We start from the raw sequence: 22,660 nt of genomic DNA, 5'->3' as shown, positions 1-22,660 counted from the left end.
CATGTAGATTCGAGTAGCCCGTTAAGGGGCAGCTGACGTCGCCTGCAGGGTCTGGCAGAGACCAGCTCTCTGGCTGTGAAGAAGCGCACTGAGGCCAAGGCTTTTCCCCCTCAGTCTTTCTCATTCTCCTATTGCTCTATCTCTTTGGACGTGAAAAGATCCGCCCAGACGACCACCAAACATCCAAATTAAGACTGCGCGGCAAGTAACTGACAACTTGGTTGGGTCTAAAGAACTCTTGCCAGGGGGCTTATCTGGTGGTGCAGTGGTTGAGAATCTGCCTGCCAATGCAGGGGACACGGGTTCGAGCCCTGTTCTGGGAGGATGCCACATGCCGCGGAGCAACTAGGCCCGTGAGCCACAACTACTGAGCCTGCGCGTCTGGAGCCTGTGCTCCACAACAGGAGAGGCTGCGATAGTGAGAGGCCCGCGCACCGCGATGAAGAGTGGCCCCCGCTTGCCGCAACTAGAGAAAGCCCTCGCACAGAAACGAAGACCCAACACAGCCAAAAATAAAAAAATAAAATAAATTTTTAAAAAAAACTAAATTTCAAACTGATTTCTTGAGGCTTCATAAGCATATATGGAAAATTGATTTCTCTTTCTATTCTTCAACTTTCTCAGCTATTCATTGAGGAAAATTCCATTTCACTACTTCCCAAGGGGTATGTTTTGGAGTTGTTCATGTCTGCGACTGCTAAATATTATGGTTTTCTCTGCTGTGTCTATAACCTCAAAACAGTTATTTGCAAATTCCAAGGCGCACACACACACACACACACACACACACACAAAATCAATGCATCCTAGTTTCATTTATTAGAAATCTCCTAAAAGGTCATTGGAGTGCATAGCCCAGTATCCTGAATATCATTTTGTGAGGTCTGGGATTCCTCCTGGATTTTTCTGTTGAATTTATACAAATGAAAAAAAAAAAAATCTGAGCAGTCATTTGGGAATGGGAGTTTAAAAATTCTGCAACCTTCATAAAGCCTTTCTCAATCAGCTACATAAAAGTGATGTCTCCCTTCTTTGAAATCTTCTAGCAGTTATGGCCTGTATTAGTCATTTGTCAATTTATTTTACACTGTTCTTTGATAGTTCTTCTAGTCTTTGTATTTAAGTATTATTTTTAATATTTTATTGTTACATTTCTCAATACTTAGAACTTATTTAACCAGATTTTTAACCTTTACAAGATTGAAGACTAAAACTGTAACATCTATGCAATCCCTTGCCCACCCAGGCATTTCCAGATAGGAAATACCTGGCATACTGCAGCTATGCCTTCCAACAATACGTTGATTAGATTTTTGATTTCAGATACATTGTTGGAAAAAAGTCCACAGCTGACACAGCTGCTGATACTAAAGCAACTACATCTTCCAAAAATATTCACAAGAGCCTGAATAAGTCAACCTATAAGGATAATCACAATTTTTACACAATTGAAGATATAAAAGCTGAGGAGGATTCTAGAAAATAGCAGAGTAGGAACCACCTGGAATCTGTCTCCCCACCTAGACAACAATTGCACCAGCAGAATCTATCTACTCTAACTATTTTAGAACTCTGAAGGCTTGAAACTTCCAGGGGGAAGCAATTAAAGGCATCCAAATTGGAAAGGAAAAAATAAAATTATCTCCATATGCAGATGATGTGATTTTATATGGGGAAAACCCTAAAGATTCCACAAAAAAAACCTGTTAGAACTAGTTCAGCAAGGTAGCAGCATGCAAAGTTAACACGCAAAAATCACTTGCATGTCTGAACACTAACAATGAGAAATATGAAAAGGAAATTGTAAAAACAATTCAGTTTACTAGAGCATCAAAAATAATAAAATACTTAGGAGTGAACTTAACCAAGGAAGTGAAAGACTTGTGCAATGAATACTACAAAACAGTGCTTTAAAAAATCAATGAAGACATAAATAGAAGCACATCCCATGTTCATGTACTGGAAGATTCAATATTAAGATGTCAATACTACACTAAGCAATCTACAGATTCAATATAAACCCTATCAAAATTTCAGTGACTTTTTTTTGCAGAAATAGACACATCTATCTTAAAATTCATATGGAATTTCAAGGGACCCTGAATAGCCAAAACAATCTTGAAAAAGAACAAAGCTGGAGGGCTCATACTTCTTGATTTCAAAAGTTACTATAAAGCTACAGTCATCAAAGCAGTGCATTACTGGCGTAAAGACAGACGTATAAAAAAGTGGAATAGAATAGAGAGCCCAGGAATAAACCCTCACATATCTGGTCAAGTGATTTTTGACAAGGGTGCCAAGATCATTCAATGGGGAAAGGACAGTATTTTCAATGAACGGTGCTGGGAAACCTGGATATCAACATGCAAAAGAATGAAGCTGGACCCTTATCTAACACCACATAAAAACATTAACTCAGAATGGATCTAATAGTTAAACATAAGACCTAAAGCTATAAAACTGTTAAAAGAAAATATAAGACAGAAGTAACTAAGAGGATTTTCTTGTTTAATTTTTTTAAAGGAAACTCAGAGCATTTAGCCCAACCTTATTAGTTTATTAAACAAACTCCACTGCATGCATTTCTGGGAACCACCTTTATTCGTCTACTTCTGTTCTACTCTTAGTATGTTTCTATTTATGTTCTGTTTTATTACATTGTATGTGTTTATGCAGCTGCAAAACTTTAGAAGTTATCTAAATACATGAACAAGGTACATTAGATAATGTTGGGCATTTACAAATTTCCTTAAGGATTACCCAGTTCAATGATTGGGGTTTTTTTTTCCATCAATAAGCAAGAGAAGAAAAGAAGTTAAATGCAAAAAGTCAATTGATCATGTTTTTCACTTTATATTTTTAATTGAAGTATAGTTAATTTATGATGTTGTTTTAGTTTTAGGTGTATATATATAAATATATTCTTATGTTGTTCACTTTTGATTGTTGTGTCGTTAAATAGAAAATGTGTAATTCTGGCAGTGGCTTATGAAATAAAATATTTTCCTGCATTAAAGTAAACAGGATATTACAAAGGCATTGCTGTAGAATAGGGGCATATAACGGCAAAGAATTAAGAAAAGGCTATAATTAATGATTTTCTTTAGCCCTCTCTGTGCCACTCATCCACCATGAATGTCATGATTTTCTCATTTCACTGAGTTTAACAGGAAACCAAAATTCCTGAAAAAGCTGAGTTCTTCATCTTACCCCTTTCACTTTACGATTCTCTTAACAGCTTGGACAGTACAGTTTTGTTCACGTGGGAATATCCCCCAAGTCACAGAGGTTGAGATTTTGACCCATGCCTCTTATTTCACAGAAGAGATCCCACTGCACCTGGTGTATAAATTAATGTTTTTAAAGTCCTCACCCGCCAGTAAATGCATTAACTTCTTAAATTGTGACTGAGTCATTTCTTCGAAACTTTCTCAGAAAAATGCTGATCCTAACAGATTTGCTTTCAAAAAATCTGGATATGATTTCCATAACACGTTGAGGGCAAAATGCCAAACGCTCAGAACTATTAAAGATATAGAGCAAGCAGACGGACAAAAAATATTATCAGCTATAAAAGTCACCGACTGGGAGAGTTTCACAGTTAACTCTTGCATTTCTTCAGCTATGGGCTTATCTGGATCAGCTTCTTCAATAAATCTGATTATTCTTTGATCTTAAAAGGAATCACAGTGTTAGCTGAATGGAGAGAAGATTGATATTTCACTTGTCATGGTGAAGGAGGTCCTGTGACTTTACTTAAGGTATCACCACCTGTATGTTCGCATCAGGGTCTCTATTTCCTTATTTAGGTGATGGGTAAGCTTTATGGACATTTATTGAGCCATACGTTTATGCTTTGAATGCTTTTGATAAGTAAATTATAACCCCCAAAAATTATTAAATATTTTAAAATAAGTGATCTTGATAGAAATCTTTTAGGTACACACCAACCTGAGAGATGTACTGAATCCTGCATGTTTTGAAATTCATATCAAATTTATTACAGGCAGTAATGATCTAGTGTACGGTTCACTTAGGCATCTTGTTTCCCTTCCTCTCTTTTCTTTAAACTACTTGCTACTTAGTGTATCCTCTTCCAGCTGGACAAGAGAAGGAAAAATAAGATCAAAGTAACCTAAGGCTTTATTACCATACTGGGTGTACCAAAAGTCTCTCATTTTTGTAAAGGAGGTAAAATATATTTGCCAGGGAATTCCCTGGCAGTCCAGTGATTAGGACTCCAAGCTTTCACTGCCGAGGGTGCAGGTTCAATCCCTGGTCGGAGAACTAAGATCCTGCAACCCTCGCAGCGTGACCAAAAATAAATAAATAAATAATTAAATATACTTGCCAAAGAGAAATTGGGTGATTATCAGTGGGATTCCATGATTCATTCTAACGCTCACTCATTTGCATGATACTCAAGAAGTATTCAGAAATAAAATCATGACACCTGTACAAGATCTTTTAATAATTTGTTTCATATTCAGATGTCCCATCAGTTACTCTGGGTTTCCCTTTTCCTACTTCAAATGCTGTACCAAAAACCTCTCCCATCCTCAATTTGTTCTTCTTTTCTGGCTCGAGAAAGGATATGTCAGAGCTAATCAGTTCTTACCATGATCTTCACTCATTTTTACTTTGATTTTCCAGATTCCACCTCCTAGGGCACATGTCATATGGTCCCACGTGCTTCTTTTTATCTTCATGGGTTAAGAAATCTACCAGGGGTCAATCTGAGTGACGGTATATATATTTTTCTAACCAAGGAATTCAATCTATGTGGGATTTAGGTCTACTTACAGGAAGTATGCATAAAATGCAATCAGTTGAAGTGTGTGCCTGTGTGTGTGTGTGAGAGAGAGAGAGAGAGAGAGAGAGAGAGAGAGAGAGAGAGAGAGAGAGAGGGACTTAAGGAGAGAAGCAGGGACAGAGGGAGACAGACAGAGCAAGCACTGGAACCCCGTTTCTTGGAGGCTGATCATGTCACACGTCTATTACACCTACTAAATTCCCATTCAGAAGCTATTGACTTTACAGACCATTCTCACTGATATCCAACAAAAACAAATTACAAACTTATTAAGCCTTCTATGGCTATAAAGCACATGGATGTATATTACCTCATGTGATCATTACAACCACCCTTTCATCAATGTAGGCGGACTCTCATTAACCTATCAATGCCATGGGAAAGAAACTTTTCAGTAAGTGCTTTAAAAAAAAAAAGCAGTTACCATGGGAAGCATTGCTTGTAGTACAAAACCAATGGAAATGTCAAAAACTTTAACTGAAAATGTATAAAGTTGCTGAGAATCCTGTTTAATTCCTCCTTATATTTTTTAAACTGACTTTTTTAAACCGAGCAAATAAAATACTGTTGACCCTTGAACAACACAGGTTTGAACTGCGTAGGTCCACTGACATGTGGATTTTTTTTCCATAGTAAATACTGCAGCACTACACAGTCCATGGTTGGTTGAATCCACGGATGTGGTACCATGGATATGGAGGGGCCCCCTATACAATGGACTAAGTTATACTCAGATTTTCAACTGCTCACAGAGTTGAATCCCCCGCATTGTTCAAGGGTCAACTGTAGACTAAAAGGTTCAACTCAAACCAACCACTGGGATTTTCAGAACATCTTCCACAATTAGAAATGTTTTTTTCTTCCCTAAGAACCTATGTTAATAGAGAGATGATAAGGTTGGTCTGAACTATCTAGATTAATCTCACTCACACCATATTCACAGATCATTGATTCCTCCATTTTAGATTATTATTCAAAGCAATAATAAAAAATTCAACTCAATTTTAAGGGGGCAGTTCTTTAAGATCTGAAAGTTCTATTTTAAAATATGACCCTAGCTTTTTCCAGTGTTGTATGATATTTATCAAAAAAGGTGTAATAAACTGCATGAAAATTTAAACTGTGATGAATTACTTATGAGATTAGCAGATTTCAAGTATTAATGGACTAAATTAAAGTTATAACTTTGTCAACACAAAGTGCCTTTCACATATGTGATTAAGAAAAGAAGCTATTTGGGACTTAATTTTTTTTTACTAGCTTTCCAGTGTTAGACTGTGAGATCCATATCACAAATATGATAGATATTCTTAATCAGTGATACTAGAATTCTCATTAGGTACTCATTAAACTCCTGCACCTTAGAATAACCTTGAGAAGTACATTAGACACTAATGAGTATATGCATTCATTGTATAGCCCTTATTAATGATAATGGAACTTACATGCCTGCAGTAAGCAAAGACAGTATAGATGAACTATAAAAATAATAGCAGTTAAAACTTCATACCTCAAGACTAAAATAAAATATATATTTGTTGATTTGTTAAAATAAAACTCTCTGATTAAATATGGGATAAAAATTAGTTAAAAACCTCCAGAAATTTAAAACTACTTAAATGTTTGGAGATAAAAAATGAAAAACTGCCTGGATTTTTCAGAACAAGAATAATTTTTCAAAAACAAAGGAGTAGTTTTGGATTCTGTGAGATGTTAGTCAAGTTTCTCAACTTATTTAATTAGCAATACCCTGATGAATGGATAAACCACTAATCTTACCACTGCCCTTTCTGATTTTTGTTTATTGTTGTTATCGTTTTTCTTATTGAAAATATGCCCATGCTCAGAAATGCCTTGCTGTCGGGAAAGACATTCTATAGGTCAAATTAAACCATGAGTCGGAGGTAATAAGAACCTGTCTATTTACTTCCTTTTGATTTTGAACACAAGTAGCTAAATCATTTTCACAAATTACTACGCAAACTATTTTTCAAGTTAATCTGCAATTGAGATTTCCTAAAACTTCTGATGGTCCTACTCATGAAATAGTATTGTCTTTCAGGAATTCCTTTTTCCTTGGTACCTAAATTGCTCTAATGTACTTAAATTCCATTTCTTCTTGAACCCTCTTTAGAGATGAGGAAAATAAGGTCACCATCTTGGAAGAGTAGAATCTTAGATCTGAAAGCTGTTGAAAAGATCAGTTAGCTGCCATATAGTAGTCATTCTTGCACATCGCTAGCACTGAGAAACTTAGTACTACAGAAGGGAGCTCGTTCCAATTGTTAAAATATTCTTTCTTTGAATTATCTGAAATCTACTCTGTGGGTAACTTCTGCTCCCAAAACCCAGGTCTGAAAGCCCAGGGGAATAAGTGTTAATTCCTCCTCTACATAACAGACCTCAAACACAATAAGGCTTGTTTCTGTGCTGATGTCTCCTTTTTCCCACCGAACATCCACAGCACCCTTGACCATTGCTTATGTAAGATCGGGTTCATTACCCACTGACCTCTGGCAGAGATGTTAGAGAGATGCTCTCCTGCTTCAGTAAGGCACCTAGAATTAATCAGTTTTCCTGGTGTGGGTTTAGTTGTGCTGAGTGCAGGGAGCTTATTATCTTCTATGAAAAGGATACCATTCTTCTATTAATGCAGCCTAAGATTACATTAGATCTTTCGCCAGCCTCATCACCTTGGGTCACCCTCCATGTCCGTGGTAATAACCAGAGGGAATTGAGAGGAACTTTTAACACAGCATCTAATCTGCCCACCTGATCCCTTGGTCAAAGAGCAGTGCTTTTATACCTGGCTATCTGGAAACCTATATAAATGGGTCGTTAAAAACGCTGTAGCTTTTGAGCCACTAAGAAAGGGGGCAAAAAGATTGTCCAAACACCTCTTCATTCATTCCTGTCCTCACAAATTCAGAGTTTAATATTGAGCCATAGCCTTGTGTCTGGCTGGGACAGACACTGGAATCTCAGGTCCCAGGTTTCTCCAATAATATAAGCAAATCACCAATAACGGACTGCACAGAGTAGTGTGATGACAATTCGTAGCAGTGATGTGAGAGCACAGACCAGGAACACCCAACCCAGCCTAAGTCAGATGAAGGGCAGGGAGGTGTCACGGAGAATCCTATTCTGACTTCAATTTAAAGGAAAAGTGAAGGTTTTCACGGATCCCACTCATTAGTGCATTAGAACAGTGCCTGGGCACTGAAAAATAAAGGAATGAAGGGAACTCTCCAGCGGTCCAGTGGTTAACACTGCGCTTTCACTGCCGAGGGCACGGGCTCGATCCCTGGTTGGGGAATGAAGACCCCACAAGACACGTGGTGCAGCAAAAAAAGGAATGAAAATGTAAAACAACACAAATTTAAGCGGTGGATGAGTTAATTAACTGATGGATGGATTGATTAATTAATTAGAAATAAAGAGTATTTCAGGCACTACGTGCCTGTCAGGAAGATGAGAGTGTAAACTAGTCATTGAGAGGTAAGTCGTTTGGTTAAGTTACGGCTGGTGTTTGTGCAGGTAGAACAAGAAATGGGACTAGAGAAGTGCGCAGTGGAGAGAGAACCCTGAGGGGAGTGACTAGACTTGGAAGAACCAGCTAGCATCATTCTTGCAAAAGTCCAAGCGGGAGAGAGAGAAGGGAAGAGAGGTGGGGACAGGTCTGAGCGATGCTGAGGACCCAACAGATGTCAGAAGTAAAGGAGAGACATCATAATTCCTTCATTTCTTGCTTGGACTACTGTAAAGAAGAAGATGGCAATTATCAACCACAGGTAGAGCAGAGTTTGAAAGTGGGGAGGATGACAAATCCAGTTTGATTTGGATTAAATGAAAGAATGAAATAATACCATTTGCAACAACATGGAGGGACCTAGACATTCTCATTCTAAGTGAAATCAGACAGACAAAGACAAATATCATATGATATCGCTTATACATGGAATCTAAAAAAAAAGGCTACAGAAGAATTTATTGACAAAATAGAAAGACTCACAGACATAGAAAACAAACTTATGGTTATCAAAGGGGAAAGGGGGCAATCAATTAAGAGACTGGGATTAGCATATACACACTACTAGATATAAAATACGTAACTAACAAGGACCTACTGTAGAGCACAGGAAAATATACTCAATATTTTGTAATAACCTATAAGGAAAAGAATCTGAAAAAGAATACACACACACATATACTCTGTGTGTGTGTGTGTGTGTGTGTGTGTGTGTGTGTGTGTAACTGAGTCACTGTGCTATACACCTGAAACTAAAACAACATTGTAAATCAACTATACTTCACTAGAAATAAATAAAATGAAACAAATTAAAGATGGAGTATTCACAAAAGATGTTCCTGAGGAACTGACCATCCACACCCAGTCTCCAGTTGGGGAGAGAGGTCTAAACACAGATATCTGCGTCATCAGAGTCAGAGCTGAAGTCCTTGGTGTGGGTGAGACTGTCCAGGAAAAGTGCATAGTGCAGACAGAAGAATGCCAACGTCTGCAAACCAGACTTCAGAAAGTAGTGAGGAAGGTTTCCTCCCTAAGGTGGAGGGACTGAATATATGTGTATGTTGAGTAACAAAGCCCAGCTGAGCAGAAGCTGAAAACAGGGAGGACAGAATAATTAATGGATCAAAGCTTCTAGCATTTATCTATAGCTCTGAAAAGTTCTCCTATCTTTCAGACTTTAATTATAAAATGAGAACTTTATTCCCAAAGAATACATTTTTCTAAGAAATCAGCTAACAGGTTGTTTTCTGAGTTATTAATTATGTTTCCTTTAGTGTCTTTCTCACATTCAGGGTCTCTACTCAGCCACCTTCTGATGCTAAAATTCCTCTCCTGAACCTTCCGGAGAAGCTAAGGATGGAAAAGAGGCAGGGCCCAAACATGGGCCTTGAGATGGAGCTGGGGTTTGACTCTCTGTCAGGTAGGAAGCTCTAACCAGTAATATTCGGCTGCTCTGGACCGCAGCATCCAGCCTTTACCAGAAGGTACTGGTGTCCAGCAAGACACCTTGTGTAAGACCTCGGTTATGCAGAACCCAGGGACGCAGCTCGTTCTGGACAGCTGGATGGTTTACCAACCTGCTCCCCACACCCCATGACTTTTTGTGAGGATTCTTCCCTAAAACCTGTCTACAAATATTTCTATCTTTATTTCTGTTTCTTAGCATGTTATAGTGAAAATATAGAAGCCCTGAGGGGCATCCCCTTATCTTACCACCAGCAAAGTCACCAGCCTTCTCCGTATCTGTTCCCTGTCATTCTTCTTTATACCCTGGGCAAGTGCCTCAGATGGCATCAAAAACTACCCATGCTTTGTGCTCTGGACCCCATCCTCACTCACTCACCTTCACGAAGACTTTGTCCAGCTATTCTCAGAAGTTATCCCATCTCTCCCCTCTCTTCTACATTCTTACCTTCTCCCTCACTACTAGAACTTTCCCCTTAAAATACAAATATACAATTCCCACCTGACACTTAACATACAAATAAATACCTTAACAAGCCAAGGTCTACACTCGCCTCTATGCTGTAACCTCAAATGAGTGTGACTATTCCTGCTGCCTCTACCTTCACCTCCCATTTTCTCTACCACTGATGGTGCAATCTGCTGTCCAATTTTTCAACGGAATTCCAAGTGGATTTTTATTCTTTCCATAAACTGATCAAATCACGATCACCAGTGAGCCCCATGTTGGAAGATCCAGTGGTCCCTCTTCAACTGTCATGATATTCGACCTTCCACAAACATCTGATTAAGGCACACTTTCTTCTGTTGGTTTCCACAACCCTCTGAAGTTTCTGACTTACCTTGTTCATTTCTCCTCCTCCTTGCACGATCTCCACTTTGATGTGTGTTACGAATCCTATACTCAACATCGCAAAATAGTTTGTCCTTTACACCCCAAATTCTCTCGATATTCCCCATGTCAGTAAACAGCACCGCCAGCCATCTGCACAGTTGCTCAAGTGCCTGCGAATCTTCCTTGAAGCCTCTCTCTCTTCCCTTCACCCCACACGTGGAATCTGCCAGCAAATCCCTCCAGCTCTACTTCTGCAAAATACTTGAACTTCACCACTTCTCCCCACCCCCACTCCCTCCCCCTGGGCCAGCCACCAACCTATCCTGCCTGGCCTTTCCTAACTACCTGGTAAGCTCTCTTCTTGTGCTTTTACTTCCCTGCAATCCAGAGTAACCTTTTTTAACCTTTTTCAAACTAAGTCGGTCTCCTGAATAAAACTCTCCAATGTCTTCCCACTTCACAAAGAATAAAATCCAAACTCCATGTCAGGGCCTTATATACGGTCCCAGCCTCCTCCCCTACTTCAGTCTAGAATTCTCTCTACTCACCATGCTTCACTTTAGCCACAGGAGCCCTTCGGTTCCTTGAAATTACAAAGCCCGTGCTGACCTCAGGGCCTTTGCATGTATAGTCTCTCTGCCTGGAGCACCGCTCCCTATAGGCTTAACATGGCTGCTGCTTCTATACATTCAGGTCTCTGCTGAAAGGTCGCCACTATTAACAGTCTTCCCTAATCTAGACTCCTCTGCCCCAGCTGTAAGCTGGGTCTCCATCCCACTATCCTGTTTCCTTCATCTCACTTTTTGCTATCTGAAATTAATCTTCTTTTTTATGCTGTCATCTGTCTCTCTCCACTAGAATATAAATTCAATGAAGCCAGGTAACCTGTCTGTTTGAGCCAATTCTGAGTCTCTCCAGTGCCTGGCGTATATGAAGGGCTCCACAAAAAATAAATCAATGGTTAATCAGGGATCAGTGCTGCCTGGCTTTGATTCTGCGATTCCTGCTAAATCAAAATAATACTTGTGGTGATAATAGTTGTTGTCCCTTAAATGCTGACAAACTCATGACCTGGTCGAGATGTTAGAACACCTCTGATTTAGAAGTGTAAAGATGGACACAGAACCTGAAGGAATGTATTTTGACACAGAGTCCGCCCGGGATGGTGTAAACACCTTAACACATGACCTGTCCCAATGACATTAAATAGTTTTTAGAATTTTAAGCACTGCTGACTATTGTTTTATAGTTAGCATCTCCAGGCCCACAAACGGAGGCATAAAATGCAGCGAGATGCTGACTCCAGCGGAAGTTTTAATGGCGTGGCCACGATCATTAGTCCAGTATCCTGACCACTCAAGTTCTCTAAGCTCGGGAGCTGCATGGCTCGTTGTGAGTCCCTCTCTGCCTGTATTCCCACAGGGACTAGAGCTCTTAGATTAGAACACAGGGGATCTAGAGACTGTCGTACAGAGTGAAGTAAGTCAGAGAAAAACAAATATCCTATGTTAACACAAATACGTGGAATCTAGAAAAATGGTACAGATGAACCATTTTTCAGGGCAGAAATAGAGACACAGGGAGGGAGGGAGACGCAAGAGGGAAGACATATGGGAACATATGTATATGTATAACTGATTCACTTTGTTATAAAGCAGAAACTAACACACCATTGTAAAGCAATTATACCCCAATAAAGATGTTAAAAAAAAAGAAAAAAGAAATAGAGACACAGATGTAGAGAACAAACGTATGTACACCAAGGGGAGAAAGCGGCGGGGCGGGGTGGTGGTGCGATGAATTGGGAGATTGGGATTGACATATATACACTAATACGTATAAAATGGATAACTACTGAGAACCTGCTGTATAAAAAAATAAATTAAATTAAATTAAAAAGCAACAACACAGGGGCCTACGCTTGTCTTAGCGGAGTGAGTTGCAGAGAGCCAGGAGGTGTGTTGACCAGGCTTTTGTAGATGCTGGGAGCTGTACAGAGGAAAGGAACAGGTGGGAACCACTCAGTCCTCCAGCAAGAAAAGAAAGGCAGCGTGGGGATCCAATTTGGACCTAACAAGCAGTAAAAACTAGATTTGCAGTCACAGGACCATGATTCCTCCACGCTGCCCCCTCACTGCTAACGGCTATGCGGGGTCAGAGCATCTCAGGATGAGGCTGCCCACTCCTTGGCCTTGAACCTCAGAGTTAACGTGATCTTTCGGAACTCAGCTTTCTCATCTGGAAACACGCATTCCAGGTCACTATTTTCTCAGGAGGGTGCTGGAAGAATTGAATACTACTAGTAAGTAAGGATTTAGTAGATGACGGCTGTTATTCTTGTTACACAAAGGAGCTCTCGTGTCTGATTTCTACAGCTCTTCCGCTTCCATTTTTGCTGTTGGAGCGTCACCTCTCAGCGGATCTGCTTTGGGAAGCCCTTTTCTTCCATCAGACTCAACAGTTCTTATCTATATAGGGCCTGCCTGGTACGTCTTAAAATTGAAAATAAATGTATGGTTTTTCATCTACTCTCTGTCTTCTCCGTTATGCTGCAAGCTCCGGGAAAGCAGATGAAGTCTGTCCTGTTCACCCCACACCCTCACAGGCTCGCTTTGGCTTCAGGCCAATTTCCATTTGCCTCCTGACTCGATGAATATTTGTTGAAGGTTGTTGAGCGAATGGCTAGAAATCTGGTCATCAGACCCATCATCCTAGTGATAAGTGAAGATGTGAGTGAAAGTCAGGGGCTCCTTTATGAGGACCGTGCAGAAGCTTTAGTATGTGAACTTTTAAATAACCTCCCTCAGAAGCTTTTCGTCCTACTTCTGAGTGATTCAGTAGAAAGAGCTTCGAGGAACACTGACTGGGGAGAGGCCATTTCCCAGCCTCTGTGACCTTGTGCCAGCCGACCACGCTGGGCTTTAACTCCTTCATCTATAAAATGGAAATAATGAGAGCAAACCCACAGGAACGCTGTCAAGACTAAGAGTGATATAGAAACAATTTTCAGTATTATTTTTAAGTGAGAGGAATCATGTTTAAAACAAATATGACAGGAAATCCCAAGATACAACAGAACAAGTGGAACTTCATCGGGGAGGAGTGGCACTTGGCATGTCCCCAGGAAACCTCATCAGAGACCAGAGCTCAGTGGCCCACAGTCAAAGCCACTGACACATAGACTGATGGAGAGTCTAACTGGCAAGCAGTGGACATTCATTCTCTCTTTTCTTGCTTCTCTTCATTCTATTTAGCCGAGGTTGCTTGATAAATAAGTTATAGATCACAGGGCAGGGGAGGGGAGGGATACATGACTTTCCTCCAGTATGCAATTTAGGTTCTCATCTTAGAGTTACAGAAAATAAATTAGCATCTGCGCTGGCAACTCCCTAAGTCTTAAATTCTTAATATTGCATTAAAACAGAGATTCAAATCCTTAAGCCCTAACTGCAGCCAGGAAAGAAAGAACACTTGCTCAGTACTGTTTCACGTCATCTTAACGAAAGTTATGTGGATTAAACTGAGCTCCACCCAGGGATAAAGCGAGAAGCATCATTTGATAACATCACAAGCGTGTGACTGGTGCAGGGCCATTTCCGGTCAAAGCAACCAGCAAAAAACACTCTCACAGCTACAAGCTGACTATAAAACACACCGGTGATAGTCAATGTTTTGTTGTTGTTGTTAATTTCTCCGCCATCGTAGGAGAGAGGGAGCTGGTTCATGGCTTTATCCGGCAGCTGAACCCAGTCCCATGACTGGCATCTTTTCCTTCTCACCTCCTCAGACACAGATCCCTGAGCTCTGCCAGAGGCTCGTGGGTCTGGTGTAAGCTCACCAGTTCCTGCTGCCATCTCAGCCCGGGAATCTCACCCAGCTCCTTGGCATCTCCCCATCTTGAACTGCCCCATCCACTGACTTCCTTGGCCTACAAATACAACAGCCTGGTTCCACATGCACCCAGGGCCCCATAGATTAACCTTTGCATTTCTTTGTCTTTCAATTTAGCTGATGGTCTTTGGTTGGCACTTAATGGTTCTTCTTACTCTGCCAGAGGGCATTGCTTGATGTATTTTTTATACAAAACGTCAGCCCATGGAGTCAGCATGGCAGACGACCTGTACAGCCTGACAAGAGTGTCAGGAGGCCTTATTTCTTTTCCCTCTCGGCTCACCAAGAGTGCCCCCAGCACCGCCATACAGAATTGCCCCTCTAGCCCACTGGCAGCCCATTTGCGAACAGTTCCTAGGAATGCAGCAAAATGTTCAGCTAAAATTGTCTCTTATGAGGACAGAACGCCCAGCCTGAACAGGAGCTCAAAATACAGCCAGGAACTTGGTTGCTGTCTTTCATCCAAGCCTGCTCAGTCCCTGTGAGGAGGCATCCAAGACCGACAACCAACAAATTTACATCATCTTTTGAGTTTCCAAGTCTGAGAAATGAAAGTGGCAGGAAGCCAAGGTTAGGTAAATCCTACCAACACTGACCATCCACAAGTTTAATTTTAAGGGGAAAAAAGAAATAACAAGGGGTCGTCAATTATTTCCTGCAGTTAATTTGGACAAAGCACAATAGGACATCATTACTTTAGTCCCTGCAATTCCTTTTATATCAGCTGAGTACAGACCAAAACAAACCAACCCTTCTCTCAGCAAGGCAGGTCTTAAAGGAACTCAACTGCAGCTTACCGATCCCCCGTCTGCTTTGATCAGGAAGGCTAAGGAGCTGGCCTCCAGTCTCATTCCCACCAGGCTCCTGAGCCTGTCTTATGCAGAGAGCAATGTTCCCATGGGGTGAACACGTTGCATAAGAGACACACGGAAAATTGTGCAGTGACAACCAAGGAAGTTTCTATGGCTTCAATCAGCCTCACAATACGAGGAGACCCACATCACATCAGACACACTGAAAGGCAGTGCCGGCTCAGCCCTCTTCCAATGTGTTTCCTGTGCCCCAGACTCAATGGACCAGCACGGCCTGGCTCCTTGGCTATCTTTACCAAGAACACAGAGCAGTGTGTGAGGAGTCAATAAAGAAGGAAAGGAGATGGAGGGATAAATCAGGAGGAAATGACCTGGGTGACAAAGGCAACAGAAGGAAAGCATGCCCAGGTCTTGAAGAAAGTGGCTCCTAGGGAGATGGTAATTCTCCTTCCATATTCAATGCTGCTGGCCTCTGTGAAGGACCACAGAGGGGGTCTCAGGCAGCCTGGCGACCTCATTTCCCCTCTCAGTTAGTTGAACAGAGGGTATGGCAACTGATCCAAGATGGCGCTACCAGAGTTTCTCCCAGAGGTTTGGAATTTGGAAACAAAAGTGACACATTCACATTCTTTTTGGAGGCCAGGATCTATGGCATGTGGGTATAATAATAGCTAATGGTCACTGTTCTCAGGACTTTAAGGACAGGATTTGTTGGGTCAGGATGAGGGAGCATCTTCCACCCACCAACCATGGAAGCAGAGACAGCCACGTGCAGACACCTTAGAAGTGTCTTGGGTCCCAGACCAATTGTCTTCATGGGCAAGCTTGCCAGAGAATTCTCCCACTCTCCCAGATTACTGAAATCTCCTATTTCACAACCAAGTAAAAATCTGCCCCACCATTAAACATGAAGCAGAAAGCACTGTCCTCCACCTATCCCTACAACAATATTTGTTGAACCAGCACTGTTCCAGGCACTAGTCAAAAACTGAACAACAGCAACAACAATGCAGCTTTTGTAGAACTACATACTGGTGAGAACTGAGTAAGAATAAAGAAGATGATGTAGAAAGTAAATGATATAACCAGTTATAGTTGAGAGGGAAAAACTATTATAGGACAAGAATCGTAAGTGTTGGAAGCAGTATTGAGATCTTAAATGTTGAAACTTTATGTTTCAAAGGTCATTTGCTCAAGTGAGAAAGTATTTTAAAAAGGTGAGGAAGGAGCCATGTGGTTATGTAGGGGGAAAGCATTCCAGGCAGATGAAGCAGCCAGTGCAAAGGCCCTGGGGTAGAAACAGCAAGGAGGCCACTGTGGCCACGAAGAATGAGGGTGGTGGAGTCGAGGTCAGAGCGGGAGAGGTACTGATTGTGTAGGGCTTTGTAGGCTATTGTGAGGACATTATCTTTTGCTCTGAAATAAATCAGGAGCCACTGGAGGTGTTCAGTAGAGGAGTGATATTATCTGACTTACATTTCAACAGTATGGTACCCAATGCTCTGTTGAGAACATCGAAGGGGACCAAGGATGTTAAACAAAGCAGGAAATCACTTGGGAAGCCTCCCAGGATTGATAACAGTGGCTTAGATCAGAGCTGTAGCACGAAAGCTACTGAGAGTTGTTTAGCTCTTAGAAATATTTTGAGGGTAGGGACCAAATTATTTCTTGATGTTAATTTATGTTACTATTTTTACATCATCCTCAATACTCTAACCATGCATTTATTCACCTTACCTTATTGAGCATCTACTTTGTGTTCAGCCCTGGATTAAATTTTTTAAGCAATGAAATATTTAAAGCAAGGATTCTAGACTGTGGAATTTACAATCTAGTTGTGAGGTAAGAATGACACCTATTTAAAGAAGTATACTACTTGGGGTGGGGAGGAGTGATTACTGCCCTATAAAAATAAAAGATCAGTGTGACAAAGCGTTCCTGCTTTTAAAGGTGTGAGACTTGCCCAACAGCTATAGGAGACTCCTGAAAAGAACTGCCTCCCAGTCTACGTGCCTATGACACAACCCCCAGTGTAAGAGGGAAGAACAAATCTGACTCCATATTGGATCTGTTTCTTTTACTTTAACCTTTGCATCCCATTGCTTTTGCTATAAGTTAAGAATATTGCCTCTAGCCTGAAGTATACAAGCTAGCCTATTCTCAAGGCTCTGACCTTTAACGGTATTATGCTTTTCAATTCATATAGAGATAAAAAGTTGCAGAACAGAGAATAACATTTGTCTTGTTGGGGGTTTGCAGGAACATCTTGACCTGACCTACATGGGCAGATGCAAGAACAAAGGATTCTGACACCAAGAACTCTGCAACAACGAACCACACCCCAACCCCTTTTAGTATAAAAGAAATCTGAATTCTAACTCAGGGAAGACAGTTCTTTGGGACACTAGTCCACCATCTTCTCTGTCTGCTGGATTTCCGAATAAAGTCAGTATTCCTTGCCCCAACAACTGGTCTCTCAATTCATTGTCCTGTCGTGCAGCAAGCAGTACAAGCTTGGACTCGGTGACACCAGCATTTATAACACGTTAGATATAACAGTGGCTCATTTAGAGAAGTTGTTAGCTATACTCCAATATAAAATATAAAGTTTAAAAAAAGTAAAGAAGTTTTTAGATTTGTTTTGTTTTGCAAAACTGTATTTGAGGAGATTATCCTTTTTGTCATAGAGGCTAAGATAGGAAGCCCAGCACTCCCTTCAGGAATGTAGGACTTTGCCTACAGGTGCTGGGGTGTTGCAGGCAGACGGAACCTCAGGTGTCAGCCCTCTTCGGGAATTGCTTTGATTGAAGAAGGAACCCAGGCCCCTTCTTCCAACTCAGGACAGCTCTGAAGGGTCATCTCAGCCTCAGAGCTCCCCATAGAGCTGCCTCTTCCTTGCATCTAAGCTCTTCCTATGAGTGACCCAGATCTCCCAGTAGCAAAGCAAGTACACATCTTTTTGTTTTTACCTCAAAACAGGTAAGAAACGTTTCCCACACCCTTTGAATTGAAAGACCCTGTCGGAGCCTTCCATTTAATCTCTTCTTTTCCAGTTTATTTATCCACTCACCTACTGGAGGTCATCTTGATTGCTTCCAAGTTTTGGCAACTATGAATAAAGCTGCTGTGTACCTCAGTGTGTCGTTCGTGTGTGAACATAGTTATAAATTCTTGATGAACGCAGCACACAACACCTGTACAGAGCACAACCCAGTGAGCTCGGCAGAGGGAGTTCTGTATTATATTCCTATCAGCTCTAGTTCCAGATTAAATTTTGTCTTTGAATGAACTTCTAGGACTTATTTTGTCAGGAAAAAATAACTTTAAAACCCCAAATCTATCCTTTTTGTCTACAGCTGCCAGGAAACATAAAGCTAAATTCAACAATTAGTTATAAATAAGAACACATTTCTACCATCTGGAAACATCTACTCCCTCTGATCTTTTCAACCCAACTGTCCTTCTTTCCATGATGTTCAATCTTATAAGCCCCTCAAATCCCTTAGGAAGAAAATTGGCAAATAGTCTCGGAAAGGATATTTGCTGCCAGGGTTAATAATTTGTTAGGTATTTCCAGCTGGCTGAACTAGGGCCCAGAGACCACTAATACAGAAAACACTCCTTAACCTCTGCAGCCTGAATATGCTTTTTGCTTCATCCTTATAGATTGTTCAGAAGAGATGCAAATCTAGCTCCAAGCCTTGGACAGTAACGTAGATTTTTACTGAAGTTGTCTTGAGGATACCAAGCAAGGTAAGGTGACACTATAGGAACAGAGCAAAACCTCTATAAACCGTGTCATTAATCTCTCACCCAGGAGTAGTCAGGACGCTGGGGATTACAATGTCTAACGACTCAAATCAAATTAGCATGAGAAAATACAGGATTTCTTTTCTCAAAAACCTGGAAACTCCAGGGGTGGATCTGCTCCATTTGTGTGCCCTATCTGGCCTGTGGTCAGCAGTTTACAACCTCCGGCGGACAGCATCATTCTTATGATTCCTCATGTGGTCGGTGGTGGCCCTGACTTCCCAGGGGATGCTGGTGTGAGGGCTTCACCGCGTGTACCCATCCCGGGACTCCTCCCACAGTTAGGGACACAGCAGAGAGAGCTGAGCCTTTGCTGAAGTCGGAGTGAAAGTATAGTAGCTGACATGCTGGTTGGTGCTTCATAACCAATTTTCTGGGCATCAGAAGGACTGGAGGAGATCCCAGACACCTTAGTCAGTAGCATCCAGGCCCACTGATTGACACTGCCTGCCACTGGTCATGGGGCTTTGATTTAGTAACTCCCCTTGTGCACCCTTGAAGTGACAACATCACCAAGAAATAACAATACATGCCAAGTATTTATAATGCTCTGAGTTTATATTAAATTGACCCCCCCAAAAAGAAAAGGAAAAAGAAATACAGTTGTCTAAAATCTTCACTCGGAAAACAGAATTTAGAGCTTCCTTCCTTCATGTATTAAGGAAATACGACACGAAGTCCTTGATCAGATGGCCTAGGTTCAAGTCTAGGTGTATCACGCATCACCTATGACTCTGGGGCAAGTTATTGGAGCTGTATATTTTTCCTCATTTCTAATATGCAGATAATAATAGCATCTACCTTAGTGTGTTGTTGTGAGTTTCTGGTGGGGATCTGATGACACAAAAAGAGTATGTTTTATATGTTTATATGTTTTATATATTAACTTTATGAGACAGTGACTGATTAAGAATAATATAAGAAAATAACTAAAAGTATGGCCATAAATATTAACTTAAAAGTCTTAATTTGATAGAGCTGGAAATAGTTTCTCACAAGTTTGTTTCCAATACAATAATCTGTTAGGAATCTCTTCACCAGTAATTGAATGATGATAACCAGCAAAGTCATTAGGATTCTGCATAATCTTAAATGAAATAAAAGTAAATGGGAGATGATGGAAATGGTTATAGATACTTAAGAGAGTATTTTCCCCTGAACAAAAAGTGGATGTAACCATGACTCTGTACAGGGGTGATGTAAAATATCAATTCAGGAAAAGGATGATAAAACCTTTTTTGAAAACATTTTGTCATATACCTCCCAGAACTGCTAAATTGCCTTTCTAGTCTCAATAACACAAGTCAAAGGCCTTAAAGCCGGTATAAAAAATGTGAAACAATCCATCTCAGAAGCAGCACCTGATAGGGGAGAACAGGATTTCCAAATCAATTCGTCATGATCCAATATGGATTAAGCAGTTTGTTTTGACATTTCTCATTTGCTAAGTGCCAGCATGCCAAAGTAATCTTCCTGGGATACATACACAGACCAGAACATTTATTATTATTTATTTAGGGGATTTAGAGCCCCTCTGCCTCCAGAGAAGTCATTTGAAAGCAGAAATATTTTGAAATCAGGACTGCAGGTGGTTTCACCTGATAATAGCTTAACCTCATCATTTCAATCCTTCAGTGGAAAACCGTGCTCTACCACCTCAGACAAGGTCGGAAAGACCTTCCCGGTTTATGTAGCAAACACAACTACCCCAGGGTAGTCTCGAATTCCACCCCTGATAGAAAGTGATGGAGAGTAATTTGTATTCTAGACCTTCCTAGCCCCATATACTATCCCTTCCCATTTGTCTTACTTTTGAACTGGGAACAAGTAGAGACTTAGAGACTCAATAGTGACTCCTGAATAGAAACTAAACTGCAAGACTCAGGATGGTATAATGACACGATCCCTCTTGGTGTCAGGCCAATTTGAGTGTCAATCATGCCGGTATTTCGTCTATTAGCTATTTGACAGGAAGCAAATTACATAACCTTTCTGACCTTCAGTTTCCTCATCCAATGATATAATCCTTTCCTCATTGGATTACAGTGAACTTTAACTCAGATACTATAAGTACATTAACTAGTACAGTGCTCGGCCCACAGAACCTCAATAAATGTTTGTCCTTCCCCTCCCGGCGCTCCCCAATTCCCCTGGTCTCTCACTTTGTGAGTTTTACAGGGTGGGTGGGGGCAGGGGAGAGGGAGGGTAGAGCCAAAGAGAAAGGAATGGACATCTTTCCAATGTGGCGCAGATATATATTGCTTAATGTGATTCTCAGAGGCTCCATCCCCCAAAATGCCCTCTTCAATCCGTTTTAGGGAAGCTTGGAGAAATCTTTAATACATCAAATAAGATGAGAAAGAGAAGAGGGCAGCATCAGTGCAAGACGACCCTATCAGCGTAGGGATTTTACCTTGACATGGTGATAATCCGTCTCTTAACTGGACAGCTAGGATGGTTATTAGAGAAGGGACATTACCAGCATCTGAATCCCTGGTACCTCTTGCCATGAGGGTTGGCTTACACAGGTGTTGCCATTGTCACTTGGGTATTTATATTTTTTTAACATTACATGTCCATTATTTCTTGAGTGTATTGGCTTAAGTGCACATTAGAATTGCTATTTATAGTTTGATAATGTATAGTCTGATAATGAGAAAGGACTAAAATACCCAGCTAGAGAGCATCTGCCTTAAAAATGAAGAGGGGGGGGGAAATGGTGATGGAGGAAGGGAACAGGTTCAAAAATCTGTGTTTCCAGGTTCAGAAAAGTAAGTGAAGTGAATTAAATACACACCCTTGTAGAAGCTGATCTCTGCTTGGTAACCACAGAAAGAAGTATAACCTAGGACTCTCCCATATCCAGAGCAGTGTCTTGCCTTCACCAACTCTGAGTTCTGAGCACAAGGGTCATAGGAGGGCCTGTGTGCTCAACACTGGGCTGAGTGTCTCCCATGTAGACCATGTTCAGTCTTCCCAGCAGCACTCTGATGTCTTGCTAAGATCGGGAAACCAAAACTCAGATGTCATTGGTCCACACTGTCACTAATACTGTGAGCCTGGACGCCAAGTCTTTTCTAGTTCTAAAATCTACACTCTTAATTTTACGTAAACTCCCTGCACCTCAAACTATATCCTGCAGGATGGACAAAGGTTGGGTCTCCCCTGTTCCCACAGAAGACCCATGCTTGGAAGATTTGGGCTTGGAAAATAAGTGGTGGGTAAAAGTTCTGAAATGATAAGTACCTGAAAGAATTCTAAGGAAAGTTATGGGCCAAACAATTTCTATACACCTAGTTGCCTGAATACACAGCTGAAAAGAAATCTGAGAGGCAGCTGTAAAATATGGGACAATAAAAAGTTTCAGACAAAGGATTACAGTCATGAACTAAAAGAAGGCTCCTCAAAAGACTGAACCAGGCATTAGGAGAGAAAGGCAGAAGACAACCGCTTTTCTATGATTCTGATCGACCAGGTCTGCAGTACAGGCTCTGTCTGAAGCACAG

This window comes from Tursiops truncatus, chromosome 18, assembly GCF_011762595.2.
Source record: "Tursiops truncatus isolate mTurTru1 chromosome 18, mTurTru1.mat.Y, whole genome shotgun sequence".
NCBI classification, from domain to species: Eukaryota; Metazoa; Chordata; class Mammalia; order Artiodactyla; family Delphinidae; genus Tursiops; species Tursiops truncatus.
The sequence above is the reverse complement of the archived record's forward strand: the minus strand, read 5'-3'. Positions refer to the sequence as shown.